At 47.4% G+C, this 17,609-nt stretch overlaps 1 pseudogene; it reads left to right on the top strand.

The window, feature by feature from the left end:
• Positions 1–14,693: 14,693 nt before the first annotated feature.
• Positions 14,694–15,633, top strand: LOC123944587 (annotated as a pseudogene).
• Positions 15,634–17,609: the final 1,976 nt, after the last annotated feature.

The raw sequence follows: 17,609 nt of genomic DNA, 5'->3' as shown, positions 1-17,609 counted from the left end.
CCTTATAACTTCTTTATAATAAAGTATAATTTCTTATGCATATTAGTTCTTCATTATCAATTTTGATTTCTTTGAGAAGAGGAGCCTTTCGCCAACTCTGTATGCCCCACTAATTAGCACAATTTCTGGCACAAGATAGGCACTTTTAAATGAGAGTCTTCACTAACATCATAGTAGGAAGTTCAAGAAGACATGGTAAGCAAAATCAGGGGCTTAGAAGCCCCTCTGGGAGATTTAGTGGAGAGGAAATTTTTTATTTTTATAGTATACAGTTTTATTTTCACTCAATCTATTGCCTACCATTTTCACTCTTATGCATTTTTCTGCTTAAAATACTTGTGAGAGTCTATATTGATACATAAAGAAGTTTATCATTCATTTTTATATATGCATAACTTTCCATTCCATAGATTTGACTTTTGTTTTTGAAAATATGTCTTGATCTATTTTTTAATATTTGCTCTCTTCATTGGTTGGGTTTTCTTTCTCTTTTTTTAAAATTTAATTCTATTTTTTTAGTGTTCCAAGATTCATTGTTTATGCACCACTGGAAGAGATTATGCTGAGTGAAATAAGTCAAGCAGAGAGAGTCAATTATCATATGGTTTCACTTATTGGGGAGCATAACAAATAACATGGAGGACATGGGGAGATGGAGAGGAGAAGGGAGCTGAGAGAAATTGGAAGGGGAGGTGAACCATGAGAGACTATGGACTCTGAAAAACAACCTGAGCGTTTTGAAGGGGCGGAGGGTGGGAGGTTGGGGGAACCAGGTGGTGGGTATTGGGGAGGGCACATCGTATTGCATGGAGCACTGGGTGTGGTGCAAAAACAATGAATACTGTTATGCTGAAAAGAAATTAAAAAATAATAAAAAAAAGAAAAGAAAACACTTCTATCTTCATGAAAGAAGATGTTAGTTGAAGGATGCTTGTCAAAGAAATCCAGGAAACAAACTGAGGATTACGGAAGGGAGGGAGATGGAGGTATGGGGTAACAAGGTGATGGGTATTAATGAGGGCACGTGTTGTGATGAGCACTGGGTGTCAAATGCAACTAATGAATCATTGAACACTACATCAAAAACTAATAATGTACTATATGTTGGGTAACTGAACATAATAATAAAACATTGTTAATATAAGGAGAAAAGTAAAAGGAAATCCAAGAAGAAAGAAATATGAGAGGAAATTTTTAAATGACTTTGCAAATTAATCTCATTGATACCTGCACACAGCTGGGAGAATGGAAACCAGTTTGGAAGCCAGCGACCTCCTTGTCATGACAATGTCTTCACAGAGTGACCTCAACACCCCACATTCCCATGCAGATCCTAATCTAAGTAAAAGTAGCAAAAATACAAACTTTCCTCTTCATTTTTTGCCTCAAATAAAATGTGTATAGTCATTACAGATATCTGGAACTTTCCTCAAATTACAGTGTAGTAGTATTGAATGCTATGGAAATATTGCTGAACAGAAAAGCACCACAATATGTTTGGAAAAATTCAGTAGTTTAGAAGGACAAGACAGTTATCATAATAGCCTATGAGAAGCTATTTGCTACATGAATAAGGAAGAGAACTTTTATATATACTTAAAACTATGTTTATAAGACTCTATAAGATTTTCATTCCAAATGAAACAAATTTAGAACTTGGCATAAATGAAGCTGAAAAGGTATATACTTTGTCATTAAGTTAGAAAATTATAAAACACAAAACATTACATGTTATGTTAATTTATATATGGAAATATGTAGACTTTCTACCACAATGTCTCTAGGTTATGGGATTTCAGGTGATTTTATTTTTCCTAAATATGAACTCTTATTTTCAATATTTATTATAAGCAAAATTCATAGATTTTCTAATTTCCAAAGAAATTTGAAATTAGTGGAGGAAATAGGAAAAATGATACAGGAGCAATTTTATAAATAGCAGTATTAAGTAAGAACTAAAAGCAAACATTCTGGAGACAGACTACCTGGATTTGAATCTCTATCTCCTTGATTTATGAACTACATGTCCTTGGTTGAGTTGCTGCACTTCTCTGTCCCTGAATTTCCTCATCTATAAAATAGGGATGATAATAGTACTTAACCCTGTGGTGTTCTTGTTAGGAGTAAAGGAGTTATACATGGAGAACAACAGAGTGTGTCATGGCATATAGAAGTACACAGTAAATTGTTTTTTTGGGGGGGGTTAAAAGTTTTTTTTTTTAATTTATTTTTATTTGTTTATTTACAGCATAACAGTGTTCATTGTTTTGGCATCACACCCAGTGCTCCATGCAGTACGTGCCCTCCCTATTACCCACCACCTGGTTCCTCAACCTCCCACCCCACCCCCCGTCCCCGCCGCCCCTTCATAACCCTCTGGTTGTTTTTCAGAGTCCATAGTCTCTCATGGTTCATCTCCCCTTCCAGTTTCCCTCAACTCCCTCTCCTCTCCATCTCCCCATGTCCTCCGTGTTATTTGTTATGCTCCACAAATAAGTGAAACCATATGATACTTGACTCTCTCTGCTTGACTTTTTTCACTCAGCATAATCTCTTCCAGTCCCGTCCATGTTGCTACAAAAGTTGGGTATTCGTCCTTTCTGATGCAGGCATAATACTCCATTGTGTATATGGACCACATCTTCCTTATCCATTCATCCGTTGAAGGGCATCTTGGTTCTTTCCACAGTTTGGCGACTGTAGCCATTGCTGCAATAAACATTGGGGTACATATGGCCCTTCTTTTCACTACATCTGTATCTTTGGAGTAAATACCCAGCAGTGCAATTGCAGGGTCATAGGGAAGCTCTATTCTTAATTTCTTCAGGAATCTCTACACTGTTCTCCAAAGTGGCTGCACTAACTTGCATTCCCACCAACAGTGTAAGAGGGTTCCCCTTTCTCCACATCCTCTCCAACACGTTGTTTCCTGTCTTGCTAATTTTGGCCATTCTAACTGGTGTCAGGTGGTATCTCAATGTTGTTTTAATTTGAATCTCCCTGATGGCTAGTGATGATGAACATTTTTTCATGTGTCTGATAGCCATTTGTATGTCTTCATTGGAGAAGTGTCTGTTCATATCTTCTGCCCATTTTTTTGATATGATTATCTGTTTTGTGTGTGTTGAGTTTGAGAAGTTCTTTATAGATCCTGGATATCAACCTTCTGTCTGTACTGTCATTTGCAAATATCTTCTCCCATTCCGTGGGTTGCCTCTTTGTTTTGTTGACTGTTTCCTTTGCTGTGCAGAAGCTTTTGATCTTGATGAAGTCCCAAAAGTTCATTTTTGCTTTTGTTTCCTTGGCCTTTGGAGACATATCTTGAAAGAAGTTGCTGTGGCTGGTATCGAAGAGGTTACTGCCTATGTTCTCCTCTAGGATTCTGATAGATTCCTGTCTCACGTTGAGGTCTTTTATCCATTTCGAGTTTATCTTTTTGTACGGTGTAAGAGAATGGTCGAGTTTCATTCTTCTACATATAGCTGTCCAGTTTTCCCAGCACCATTTATTGAAGAGACTGTCTTTTTTCCATTGAATATTTTTTCCTGTTTTGTCAAAGATTATTTGACCATAGAGTTGAGTTTTTTATTGGGTTAAAAGTTTCTTATTTATTTTTAAAATTTCTTTTCAGTATTCCAGAATTCATTGTTTATACACCACACCTAGTGCTCTATGCAATACATGCCCTCCATAATACCCACCAACAGGCTCACCCAACCTTCCACCCCCCGCCCCTCCAAAACCCTCAGATTGTTTTTGTAACAATGATAAATTTTTTTTTAAGATTTTATTTATTTATTTGACAGAGATCACAAGTAGGCAGAGAGGCAGGCAGAGAGAGAGGAAGGGAAGCAGGCTCCCTGCTGAGCAGAGAGCCCGATGCGGGGCTCAATCCCAGGACCCTGGGATCATGACCTGAGCTGAAGGCAGAGGCTTTAACCCACTGAGCCACCCAGGCACCCCAATGATGATGTTTTTTAAAAAACTTGATTATTCCATGCTTTCCAAAGATAGATCTTGCTCTGTTGGAATGAAATTTCCAACAAAACAGTGTTTTATTTCCATGAATCTAATATCAGAGGAAAAAAAGGGATGAAAAATTGAAGCCCCTTTACATGTCAATTTAATAAATATACAGACTCTTTGAAGAGAAGTTCACCTCACAATACAATTGAAATTATGAAAATGAGAACCAGAATATATATAAAACTGTATGAGTAAAAATGATTCAAATAGAGTATGAGCAAAAACAAAAACAAAAACAAAAACAACCCCCCCCCAAAAAAAAACCAAAACAAACAAACAAACAAAAAAACCTTGAAATAAAGACGAAAGAAGGTTTGGGAACAAAATATTATCAGTTCCTGAAGAGTTAGAGAGCATGTTTATTTGTACCTGCTCAGGTGCAGGTCTCACTCAACAGGAGCTTCAAGGGATTGAAACACACAAACAGTTCACACCCTTTTGAATCACCACCATTCCTTAAGACAGAAATTTATAAATAGTTCCTACCATTTGGAAGGGAGTCAGTTAGCTGGACTGGATGGTAGGACTGGGTAAAGTTCATACTTTCTTCTAAGGGAAACTATGACTTTGTGTACTCTGGTTTTCCCAAAGGGAAATAATCTCAACTTGCAGAACAGATCCAGGGGGAATCGAGCAGTTTAATGTAATGATCTGTGATTTTGTGCTCTGACATATTTTTTTTCAAATTAGAGAATTTTAGGTTATCTGTCCCCCATGGCCTAGAGTGATTTCTCGCTCAGTCCATGTCACGGCCATCCAGAAAAAGTGCCAAGACAATGCTGCTCACCCAAGGGACCCTGCGCAGGGGAGATTTCCCAGAGCAGATTTGAGGAGGGGTTGGCCTCAATGGGGGCATGAAGGTTTCTCTTGCTCTGAGGGTTTTCTGCAGCTTTGAAAGACACCGTTTCTTCCTGGGTGGCAGGTGGACTCATGGCCTATGACTTAGGGCTCCCCAATTGGAGGGCTCGAGGGACAGGACCCTGGAAAAGGAAGACTGAAAAAGCAGGCGAGGGTTAGGGCCTGGGCCTAGGAGCATGGCAGGCCCCATCTGCCAGAGCCAGGGAGGCGGCCCCCGGAGGCTGAGTAGCAGGAGGCATTGGCCTCACCTGCACCTGACTCACAGATGGTTTTCTGGCAGGGTTCAAGCCATGACAACTCAGGATCCCGGGCCAGGCCCAGGACGGCTCTGCAGACATGTGGTGCACGACGGGAGTTCGCTGGACATTTTCCGGCCAATTCTCACCAGCTTTCTGCCCAAATCGATATCACTTGGGCAGAATGCTGGTGAGAATTGGCCGGCGTTGGACGGCCCTTTGGACCGCATTGTCCCCTGTGGCCTAGAGCAATTTCTTGCTTGGTGCAAGTTGTGGCCATCCAGAAAATGCGCCGAGATGACCCTACCCCGGGGGGGTCACGGTGCAGGGGAGCTTTCCCAGAGCAGAGCTGAGGGAGGGCTGGTTGCCTGGCATCAGCCTCTGACTTTTCGGGCCTCTGTGGCACGGAAGGTTGGGGTTGGTCTCAGTGAGGGCATGGAGGTCTCTCTCACTCTGAGGCTTTTCTGTAGCTCTGAAAGGCACTGTTTCCTCCTGGGTGGCAGGTGGACTCATAGCGTGTGACTCAGGGCACAACAATTGGAGGGCTCGAGGGACAGGGCCCTGGGGAAAGACATCTGAAAACGCAACTCAGGGTTAGGTACAGCGCCTAGGGTCATTGCAGGCCTGATCTGTTGGAGCTGAAGATGGGCTCCCCTCATGGCTGAGTTGAGGGCATTTGTCCAGCACTGAGGCAGAATCTGGCTTTATTACCCGGGGCCGCTGATGGTTGGTGTGGGTCTCGAGGAGCGTGCATGTTTCTCTTGCTCTAAGTGTTTTGTGTAGCCCCGATGGGCATGGTTTCCTCCTTGGTGGCAGCCAGAGTCCTGGGGTGAGGCTCAGGTGTCCCCAATCTAGAGGGCTTGGGGGCCAGTTTTCTGAGGACAGAAACCTTGAAAGCAAACATAGGGTTAAGGTTAGGGCCTAGGGGCATGGCAGACCGAATCCACAGGTACTGAGGCAGGTTCTCTGATTGGCTGAATAGAGAATGGGTTTCAAGCAGCACATAGGGCTCTAGGTTTCTTTGTCATTCAGACGGTCTGGTGAGGGCGGTCTCAGGAATGTATGCGCGTCTCTGGAGGTCTGAGTATTCTGGGCAGCTCTGAACCAAAGGGTTCTTCCTGGATGTCAGGCGGAGTTCTTAGGTGCTACCAAGGGGTTCCCAATCTGGAAGGCTTGTTGGCCAGGTCTCTGGGCATGGAAGCCTGAAAACACCAACTAGGGTTTGGGTTAGGGCTTAGAAGTATCCAGGCCTGATCTGCCGGCCTTGAGGCAAGAACCCTGGGGACTGAGTTGAGCACAGGGGTCAGGAAGCACATTAGACTGTGAGTTTGTGACTGGGGGCCATTGAGGTTGGGGGAGGCATAAGGGTTGTTCCATTCCTAGGGTTCTGCATTACTTCAAATGGCACGGTTTCCTCCTGGGTGGCATGTGGACTTGTGGGGTGTGGCCCAGAGGTCCCCAATCTGGAGGGACAGTGCCAGTGTGGCTTTAGACCTGGGGAGGGTTTGTGAGCTGCATTAGGAATCTGTGGAACACAGGGCAGTGCCAATTCACGCCACTGGAGGCAGTGGTGAGCTGCTGGGGAAACACCAGAAGAGGTCAGTGCACCCTGCTGGCTCTCAGGGCAGTGGGAGGTGCTGGGTGAGAGACCCTGAAACGTGAGGCACTGTAGCTTGTTTTTATAGGACAGAGTGTTGAGCTGAAGACTCTGTTTCCCCAGGCTCAAAAGTGTTGGTAACAACCGCTGGAACCAGGCTCCCACTCAGCACTGCGCCCCGTTGCCCCAGGTTGGATGAGAATGTGGTGTCAGGATGGTTCAGGAGGGTCGTCCCAGTGGGGGCTGGAGCCAGGGGGAACCAAACCTGACACACGGTGCCTTTGGAACCAAGAAGTTGAGTGTTTGTTTGGAAGAGTCTATTTGCTTCTCCAAAAAGGACAAGGGCATTGGCTGGCTTTAGAAGGAAGTGAATGATCATTAAAGAAACAAGTGAATGATCATTTAAGAAACAAGCATGTGTCTCTCCTTCTCCCAGGAATCAGAGCAGGTGTGCAGGCTTTAGGTGGGAGGTGCTTGCTTATGCCCACCTGACAACCCTTCTTCACTCTGGCTCCAAGAGACCTGAAGTTTGGAAATCAGCATCTGAGTCAGTCATGCAGCTTGTCCCAGGATGTCAGCATTCAGAGAAAACAGCAGGCCTGTGGGGCACAATGCCACATCCATGCCAGCATGGGAGGTCAAACTTCTTTTTCACCCCAAACATCCTGGGTTTTCTCTAGTCTCCAGGGAGCCCAAAAGTCACACTAACACAGCTGTCAGCAATGGTGAGTGGGTGCTAGAGTTCCTGAGTTTCCCTGCAGGGAGCACCTGGCAGGGGATCTCATTTTCTCTGTTTATTTCTGGCTTACAAAGGTATTTGGAACATCTCTTTCCTAAGCAACCCCTTGGATTTGAAAGGGAAGATGAGATGGATTCGGTGTTTGTTTGGAACCTAGAATGCATTCCTTCATCTAACAGTGTTGATTCCATGTATTCTAGGCTGTGGTGGAATGGCCAGCATCTAGAGTGAGGTGGCTATTTGTGGTCAGATAGAGTCTTGGGTGATGGCTTCTCCTTTGTTCAAGGTGATGTATCTTAAAGGATTCGTCTTTTTTATCCGAAGAGTTCCAATGAGGGCAGAAGGAACATTCAAAAGGATTCCAAGGAACCTTGGATGATTGAAAAGGGAAGCTTGACTTTCTAGTTATACTCAGTGGACCATCTAGAGAGTTGGCCATGTCATCCTTTCTCTGCAGTTTCATGGGTGGTGAAGTCAGAAGGAGAGTCTTTGGGGATTCCCCTGGATAGAGGCATTCTGATGGCTTCCCAGCGCATGGCGTCAGGAACGCTGGTATGAATTTCTGGGGCTGTTTCCCGGATGCTGTCTGAGTCATGTCATCCCCCATGTTTTCTGTTTCCTCCTTCGGAAACTGCTGGCAGGGAATGTTCTTCTTCCAGTGGAACCCTCTGCACTGTTGGTGGGCATGTGGGTTGTTGCAGCCACTCTGAAAAAGAGCATGGTGGTTCCTCCAAAAGCTAGGAACTGAACAACCCTAGGATCCAGCAGTTGCATTCCTAGGTATTTCACTAAAGGGCATAAAAATGCACATTGAATGGGGTACAAGCTCCATGATATTGACACCAGCATTATCAACCATAGCAAAACAATGGAGGGAGTCCCAATGTCCATTCACTGATAAGTGTTTTATATATATATATATATTATATATATGTATATATATATAATATATATATATATATATTATATATATATAAAATCTCCCACATCTTCTTAATGGAATAGGAGCCAGGTTCAGAAATAACGAAATCTTACCATTTGCAAGGACGTTGATGGATCTAGAGTGACTTTATCTAAGCAAAATCAGTAAGAAAAGCAATAACCTATAATTTGACTTCTATGGAACTTCAGAAAGAAAGCAAATGAACATAGTGAGGGGAGAAAGGTAGGTCAATTAGGAAACAGACTTAAACTTAGAGCACAAACCAAGGGTTGCTAGAGGGCAGGAGTGTGGAGGGGAAGGGTTAAATGGGTGACGGCTATTAGGGAGGGGACTTGTTGTCATGAGCTCTAGGTGTTCTATGCAGGTGAGGAATCACAAAATCCTACCCCTGGATCAAAGGAATGAACACTGCATGGAAACAAATTGGAATGGAAGTCAAGGAAGGAAAGAAGGCCATGTTCTACTTCATGAAGTGTGAGGTACAAATGGAGTGATTTTCTCTCTCCTGTTCTGTCGATGATCATTTTCAAACACAGTGTGGTAGGATACACTAGTTTCTGTTTGCATAAGGAGCCCTCAGAAAGCTTCCAGGAAAGATTCAGATGTCAGAGCATGTCAATATTCCATGGATATGTTCCTTCCAGTTTTCCCAGGTACAAAGGGAAGTGAAGAGAAATATGGCAGAAGAGGAAAGGAGGTATTAAGCATTCAGGAGGTAGCCTTCCCCATTTCTCATGAAAGCCTTGGGCTGGTGTAAAGTGAGAAGAAGAAGAGGGGATCCCAGAGCTTTGTGGCAGGCAGGGGAATTCCATGTCTGCCTAGAGCTGACAGGGGTCCCTGAGGAGAGCTGAGCTATGGGCATGGCAGGTCCGAACTGCTGGTGCAGAGGTGGGTTCCCTGAGGAGCTGAGTTGAGGATGGGGGTCAGGCGGCGCATCAGGCTCCAGGGGGCTGCAGAATGTGGGGGAGTACTCATGGGGACATGCAGGTTTCTCCGGCTCTGAGGGTTCCATGCAGCTCTAAACAGACTGGTCTCCTGCTGGGTGGCAGGCAGACTCCTACGGTGTGACTCCAGGGTTCCCAACCCAGAGGGCTTGTGGGACAGGCCCCTGTAGAAGGAAGCCTGCAAATGCAACTTAGGTTTAGGGTTATGGCCTTGGGTATGGCAGCTCTAATCTGCCGGTGCTGATGCGGGCTCCCCTTGGGGTTGAGTTGAGGGAATACATCCTGCAGTGCAGCAGAATTGGGGTTTCTGGCAGGGGGACCACTGATGGTAGGGGTGGTTTAGAATGGTGTGCAGGTTTCTTCCTCTCTGAGGGCACTGCAGAGCTCCAAACCACGCAGTTTGCCCCCTGCATGGTAGTTGGATTCTTGGGTTCTTGCAGAGGGGTCCTTAATCTGGGGAGTTGGGACCAGGCCTCTTGGGATGGAAGCCTGAAAACAGAAACTGGAATTATGGTAAGGGCCTCCAGACATCATCAGCAGGCTTGATCTGCTGGTGCTGAGGCAGGCTCCCCAGTGGGCTGACATCAGAGTGGGCATCAGACGGCACGTCAGACTCTGAGTTTGTGTCTAGGGAGGCTACAGAAGCTGGGGGTGTCCTCAGAATGGCATGCAGGTTTCTCCAAGTCTGAGGATTCTGCAGAGCTCCAAAGGGCACGGTTTCTTCATGTGTGTGGAGCACAGTCCTGGGGTGTCACTGAGGCGCTCTTAATCTATGCCAGCATGAGTCTCAGAGGTGCCCATCAGCAGGCTTGGGGAACAGGCCTCTGGGCATGGAAGCCTATATACCCCCCTTAGGGTTAGTGTTAGGGCCTAAGGGCATGGTAGGCCCAATGTGCTGGCGCTGATGTGGACTCCCCTCAGGACTGAGTCCAGGGCATGCTTCCAGAGGCATAGCAGAATCTGGTTTTATGGCCATGGGGGCCTCTCATGGTGGGGATGGCTTTAGGGGGGCTTGCATGTTTTTCCCTGTCTAAGGGTTTAGTGTAGCGCCAAACCACAAGATGTCCTCCCACATGGTGGGTGGAGTCCTGTGGTGTTGCTCAGTAGTCCTTAATCTGGGGGACCAGGTCTCTTTGGATGGAAGCCTGAAAACTGAAACTAAGGTTATGGTAAGGGCCTAGGGGCATGGCAGGCCCGATTTGCCGGTGCTAAAGCAGGCTTCCTGGTGGGCTAAGTTGAGGGCAGGCACCAGGCACCTGAGTTGAGGGGGGTCGGATTCCAGGTTTGAGTCCAGGGGGGTTAAAGATGCTGGGGATGGCCTGGAGAGGGCATTCAGGTTTCCCCGCTCTGAGGAATCTGCGCAGCTCCCGATGGCACCACTTTGCCCTAGGAGGTCAGGGCATGCCAGGGTGAGTCTCAGGCATCCCCAATCTGGTGAGTTAGTGGGCCAGGCCTCAGGGTATGGAAGCCTGTACACCCCACCTAGGGTTAGGGTTAGGGCCTAGGGAAATGGAAGGCCCAATTTGACAGCATTGAAGTTGGCTCCCATTGAGGCTGAGTTTAGGGCATCCATCTGGCCACTGATGGTATAGATGGCTTTAGGGGGACATGCAGGTTTCTCCTCCTCTGAGAGTTCAGTGCAGCTCCAAAGGGCATGGTTTCCATCTGTGTAGAGGGCAGATGCTGGGGTTCACTCAGGGGTCCTTAATCTTGGGGCCTGGGGGCCAGGACCCTCGGAATGGAAGCCTGAAAACCCAAAGTAGGGTTAGGGTTAGGGCCTTGGGTCATTGCAGGCAATATTTGCTGGATCTGAGGTGGGCTGCCTGCAAGGCTGAATTGGGGGCATATTTCTGCTGTCACAAGTATATGGCTTTCTGGCCAGGGGGGCTGTGATGGTCAGGATAGCTTTATGGGTGCATGCAGGTTTCACCCCCTTTGAGGGCTCAACACAGCTCCAAATGGCATGAATTCCTACCACATGGCATGTGGAGTTGTGCGGGGCACCTGGGTGGCTCAGTGGATTAAGCCGCTGCCTTTGGCTCGGGTCATGATCTCGGGGTCCTGGGATCGAGCCCTGCGTCGGGCTCTCTGCTCTGCAGGGAGCCTGCTTCCTCCTCTCTCTCTGCCTGCCTTTCTGCCTACTTGTGATCTCTCTCTCTGTCAAATAAATAAATAAAATCTTAAAAAAAAAAAAAAAGAGTCAGGCATGTGGAGTTGTAGGGTGTAACTCGGACCTCCATTATCCACAGGGTGTTGGGGCCAGGAGCCTTGGAATGGAAGCCTGAAAACTGAAACTAAGGTTTATTTAGAGCCTAGGGGCATGGCAGGCCAGATCTGCTGAGACCAAGGCAGTCACCCAGGGGCTCAGTAGCAGGAGGCAATGGACTCATGTCACCTGGCTCATAGAGCGCTTTCTTGCAGAGTTCCTGCCCAGACCACTAAGGACCTGACTCTAGATAAAGGCAGTGTCAGTGCAAATATGTGCTGCAGGAAGTGAATTCTCCAGGGGATTTCCCACCAATGCTCACCAGCTTTCTGCCCAAATCAATATCATGAGAACTGGCTGGCATTGGGCAGTGATTTGGACTGCCCTCTCTCCCGTAGGCTATAGCAATTTCTTGCTCAGTGCATATCTGGGCCATCCAGACAACGGGCCAAGATGAAGATGCCAACCAAGGGGCCCTGCCCAGGGGAGATTTCCTGGAGCAGAGTTAAGTGAGGGGTTGTGGCCGGGCATAAGCCTCCAACGTTTCAGCCCGCTATGGCGCCAAAGGTTGGGGACGGCCTCAGTGGGGTCACGGAGGTTTCTCTCGCTCTGAAGCTTTTCTGCAGCTCCAAAAGGCACCATTTACACCTGGGTGGCAGGTGGACTCATGGTGTGGGACTCAGGGTTTCCCAGGTGGAGGGCTCGAGGGACAGGACTCCGGAAAAAGGAAGAATGAAAAACCAGGGGAGGGTTAGGGCCCGGGCCGAGGGGCATGGCACGCCCCATCTGCCAGCGCCAAGGAGGGTACCCCTGGAGGCTGAGCAGCAGGAGGCAATGGCCTCGCCTGTACCTGGCTCATGGCGGGCTTTATGGCAGGGTTCCAGCTGCGACAACTCGGGATCCCAGACCAAGCCCAGGGGGCGGCACTGTAGACATACGGCATATGAAGCGAATTCACAAGGGTTTTTGGCCAATTCTCATGAGCTTTCGACTAGGGCAGAAAGCTCGTGAGAATTGGCTGGCATTGGGCGACCCTGCGGATGGCCCTGTCCCCCGTGGCCTAGAGCAATTTCTTGCTCAGGGCGTGTCGTGGCCATCCAGAAAACATGCCAAGACGATGTGGCCCACCCAGGGGGCCCGGCGCAGGGGAATTTTCCCAGAGCAGAGTTGAGGGAGGGGTTGTGGTTGGGTGTCTGCCTCTGTCTTTTCAGGCCGCTGTGGCGCCAAATGTTGGGGATGGCCTCAGTAGGGGCATGAAAGTTTCTCTTGCTCTGAGGCTTTTCCCAGCTCTGAAAGGCACCATTTCCACCTGGGTGGCAGGTGGACTCATGGCATGGGACTCAGGCTTCGCCAATAAGAGGGCCTGAAGGACAGGACCTTGGAAAGGGAAGACTGAATAAACAGGCGAGGATTAGGGCCCAGGCTAGGGGCATGGCAGGCCCATCTGCCAGTGCCAGGGTGGGGACCCCTGGAGGCTGAGAAGCAGGAGGCTATGGCCTCACCTGTGCCTGACTCATAGAGGGCTTTCTGGTAGGGTTTGAGCCGCGACAACTCAGGATCCCCAGCCAGGCCCAGGGGCGACCCTGCAGATGTGCAGCGCACAAAGCGAGTTCACCAGGGGTTTTACGGCCAATTCTCATGAGCTTTCTGCCCAATTCGGTATCAGTTTGGGCAGAAAGCTTGTAAGAATTGGCTGTGGCTGGGTGGCCCTGTGGACTGCCCCATCCCCCAAGGCCTAGGGCCCTTTCTCACTTGGGGCATGTCATGGCCACCTGGAAAATGTGCCGAGTTGATGCAGCCCACCATGGTTCCTTGGCGGAGGGGAGTTTTCCCAGAGCAGAGTTGAGGGAGGGGTTGTGGCTGGGCATCTGCCTCTGATTTTTCAGGCTGCTGGGGTGCCAAAGGTTAGGGCTGGCCTCTTTGGGGGCATGACGGGTTTCTCTCGCTCTGAGGTTTTTCCATAGCTCTGAAAGGCACCATTTCCACTGGGGTGGCAGGTAGACTCATGGCGTGGGATTCAGGGTTCCCCAATTGGAGGGCAGGAGGGGTAGGACCCTGGAAACGGAAGACTGAAAAAGCAGGAGAGGCTTAGTGCCCGGGCCTAGGGGCATGGCAGACTCTATCTGACAGGGCCAGGGAGGGGACCACAGAGGGTGATGAGCAGGAGGCATCGGCCTCTCCTGCACCTGACTTCTGGAGGGCTTTCTGGCAGGGTTCAAGCCTCGAGAACTTGGGATCCTGGGCCAGGATGCATGATGCGAATTCATCAGGGGTGCTCCAGCCACTTCTCAGGCGCTTTCTGCCCATATCGGTATTGATGTGGGCAGAAAGCTCATGAGAATTGGCCAGTGTTGGGCGGTCTTTGGACTGCCCTGATCCCCGTGGCCTAGAGTGCTTTCTCGCTCGGGGCATGTCGTGGCCATCCAGAAAATGCGCCAAGACCACATGGCCTGCCCATGGGCCCCTGCACAGGGAAGCTGTCCTGGAGGAGACTTGAGGGAGGGGTGGTGGCTGGGCATCAGCCTCCAACTTTTTGGCCTGCTGTGGCGCCAAAAGTTGTGGATGGCCTCAGTGGGGGCACAGAGGTTTCTCTCGCTCTGAGGGTTTTCTACATCTCTGAAAGGTAGCGTTTCCGCCTGGGTGGCAGGTGGACTCCTGGTGTGGGATGAGGTTCCCCAGTTGGAGGGCTTGAGGCACAGAACCCCGGGAAAGGAAGACTGAAAAACCAGGCGAGGCGTAGGGCCCAGGCTGAAGGGCAGAGAAGGCCCCTTCTGCCATCACCACGGAGGGTACCCCTGGAGGCTGAGCAGCAGGAGGCATTGGCCTAGGCTGCTCCTGACCCACCGAGGTCTTTCTGGCAGGGTTTGAGCCACGACAACTTGGGATCCGGGGCCAGGCCCAGGGAGCGGCCCTGCAGACATGTGGCAGATGAAGGGAGTTTGCCGGACATTTTCCGGCCAATTCTCACGAGCTTTCTGCCCAAATCAGTATTGATTTGGGCAGAAAGCTCGTGAGAATTGTCCGGCATTGGGTGGCCCTTCGGCTGAATCACTCAAGATTAAGTTCTGTGCCTTTTTCCTACAGCAGCTTCTCCTTACTGTCCTCTTTCAGGTGGCATGAGAGGTGTCACTGCTGACAGAGACCATGGATGAAGGCAACCACTCAGTAGTGTTGGAGTTTGTGTTCCTGGGACTCTCCACCTCACCGGAGATCCAGCTCCTTCTCTTCCTCTTTTCCTGTGTCTATTCTATGTGGCCAGCCTGATGGGAAACCTCCTCATTGTGCTAACTGTGACCTCTGACCCTCGTTTACAGTCCCCCATGTACTTCCTGCTGGCCAACCTATCCATCATCGACTTGATATTTTGCTCTTCCACAGCTCCCAAGATGATTTATGATCTTTTGAGAGAGTGCAAAACCATCTCTTTTAGGGGCTGTGTAGTTCAGATCTTCTTTATCCACACAGTTGGGGGCAGTGAGATGGTGCTGCTCATCGCCATGGCCTTTGACAGATATGTTGCCATATGGAAGCCCCTCCACTACCTGACCGTCATGACCCCACGGAGGTGCATTTTATTTCTGGTCACACCCTGGATCATTGGCCTTATTCATTCAGTGACTCAACTGGCTTTTGTTGTGGACTTGCCTTTCTGTGGGCCTAATGAATTAGACAGCTTTTTTTTGGACCTTTGTCAGTTTATCAGACTTGATTACACAGAGACAAACACATTGGGATTCATGGTTATTGCCAATAGTGGCTTTATTTCTGTGGCCTTCTTTTTAAATTCCAATCATCTCTTACACCTTTATTTTGGTGACTGTTCAGAAAAAATCTTTGGGGAGTATGTCCAAGGCCCTCTCCACTATGGCAGCTCATGTCACTGTCATTGTTTTGTTCTTTGGGCTATTAATTTTCTTCTATGTGGGCCATTTCCCACATCACATCTGGATAAGTTCTTTGCCATCGTTGATGCAGTTCTTATTCCCTTTCTGAATCCAGTCATCTACACTTTTAGGAATAAGGAGATGAAGATGGAATGAGGAGACTATGTTCTCAGTTTGTGAATTAGAGTAAAGTCTCTTAAACATGCAGAGGATTGCATGGTGATGTCATTCTCTGGACTCTGCTTCTGTAAGAGACTTACAGGTCATGGTTTTCTTGCATCTGTTTGTTTATGAGAGAGAGTGAGCGAGCGAGAGAGAGAGAACACAAGCAGGGAGAAGGACAGAGGGAGAGGCAGAAGCAGACTCCACCCTGAGGGGGGAGCTGGAAGCAGGGCTGGATTCAGAACCCCAAGATCATGACCTGAGGGGAAGTCACACACTGACTGAGCCACCAGGCACCATGGTCATGGTTTTCTTATCTCACCAGTGGTCTTACCTCGATATGGTGCCAAACAGAATTATTATAAATGTGAAACAATCCCCTTTGAAAGGCAATATGTGGCTCACCATTCATTTTCTATTTTCCCCATGTCAGTAGACTCTCTTACTTTAAAGATAAATATTAAATTTTTCCTTCATCTGATTTGTCTTACTATATAGCTGATTTGTTTTCTATTTTTGCAGCTGATTATCTGTTAGCTCCCCTCATTGTTCCATTGCTAATTTGGCTTTTCCAGGGTCCAGTAAGGAGACAAATTAATCATAGCAGTTAATTTGAAAGGAAAATTTTAGTGTAAAGAGTAGTTAGCTAAGTAAAAGCTTTTAACTAGTTTTTGAAAGTGGATGAATGGTGAAGTATCACAGACATAGCATTTGTAGGAAGCAGCCCTCAGTCCTTGGGATAGAAAATGAAGGGAAGAAGTCAGAATTACTAAAACTTAAAAGTAAAAAGCTATTAAAATCTTGGAGGAAGGACCCATGGAGTTGAAACTCACATATCTGAGGAAGGGCTGCTGCTTGCTTGGTGCTAGGGTCTCTGAGTTTAGAGAAGGGCAGGGACACCACCCTGAGGCAAGGATACTGCTGGTAACACAGGTGTTTCTGAGAAGATGGGCTCTTCTAAGGTTGGATTGCAGCTGTTGCCTGGGAAAGAAACCAAGGTTGTTGAGGTGAACAGTGTGGTTGGGTGATGCTCACAGGCATGGTGAGCAGAAAGGAAGCCCACAGGCAACAAACAGGAAGGAGCAAGGAAGTCCCTCCTTCCTCTTCCACCTTGTAGTCTCCTTTTAGTGCCCCCTAATGACAGAGTTGGCCAAAAAGAAATGAGTTTGTAGAGCCTTAGCTCCTGCATCCTGGCAGAGTATGAAGGATAGCTTAGATCTGAAAGATAATAGTTCATAGAGCACACACAGTTACTTAGAAAATTATTAAAATTAAATTAGGGAGGTTCTCATGGGTTTTTAATTTTAAGGTAAATCTTCTCATAGTGTCTCCCTATTTTAAAAACTTCAGGTACTGGAAAATTAGTTAATTAGCTCAAGATCCTAAAGGGACTATATGGAAGATTTAAATCCAGAGTCCAGGTTGCCAGGCTCCTGGTCCTTTGCTGCATTCTGTCACTTTAGATCTTGTTTCCTCAGTGGCTAAGTATCATGTCTCCATTGGGCTGTTAAGCTTGTCACTGATGGGTACCGCTATATTATTCACCTTTTCTCTTGAATGTCTGTTTGTCATATAGCAGAGCTTCATGTTCATGTTGATGAATGATTTTCACTTAATAAATCTATTTGGCCCTATTTTTACATTTCTTTTCTGATTTCTTATTTTGTTTAAATAGAGCTTTCATTTTGGACAGTTTCAGGGCTACCAAGAAGTTGCAAAGGTGTTCCAGGGAGTCCCTATACAGCCCTTACCAGCTTCAGTTTCAACTGCTTCTTCTAAAGTTATCATCTTTCATCTTACATTTCTGTGATCCACACACTGAGAGATCAACACTGGTACATTCCTGTTAACTCAGTGCTAGACTGTATTCAGATTTCACCAGTGTTTCCTTTAATGTCCTTTTCTTTTCCGGGTTCAATGTAGGAAAGCACACAGCATTTTGTTATGATTCCTTAGCATAGTCTGGTTTGAGGGTGACTCAGTCTGACCTTGTTTATAATGGCTATGACAACTT

The sequence above is a fragment of the Meles meles genome, chromosome 6, assembly GCF_922984935.1.
Source record: "Meles meles chromosome 6, mMelMel3.1 paternal haplotype, whole genome shotgun sequence".
Taxonomy (NCBI): domain Eukaryota; kingdom Metazoa; phylum Chordata; class Mammalia; order Carnivora; family Mustelidae; genus Meles; species Meles meles.
Note: the sequence above shows the minus strand (reverse complement) of the source record. Positions and strands in the feature narration are given on the sequence as shown.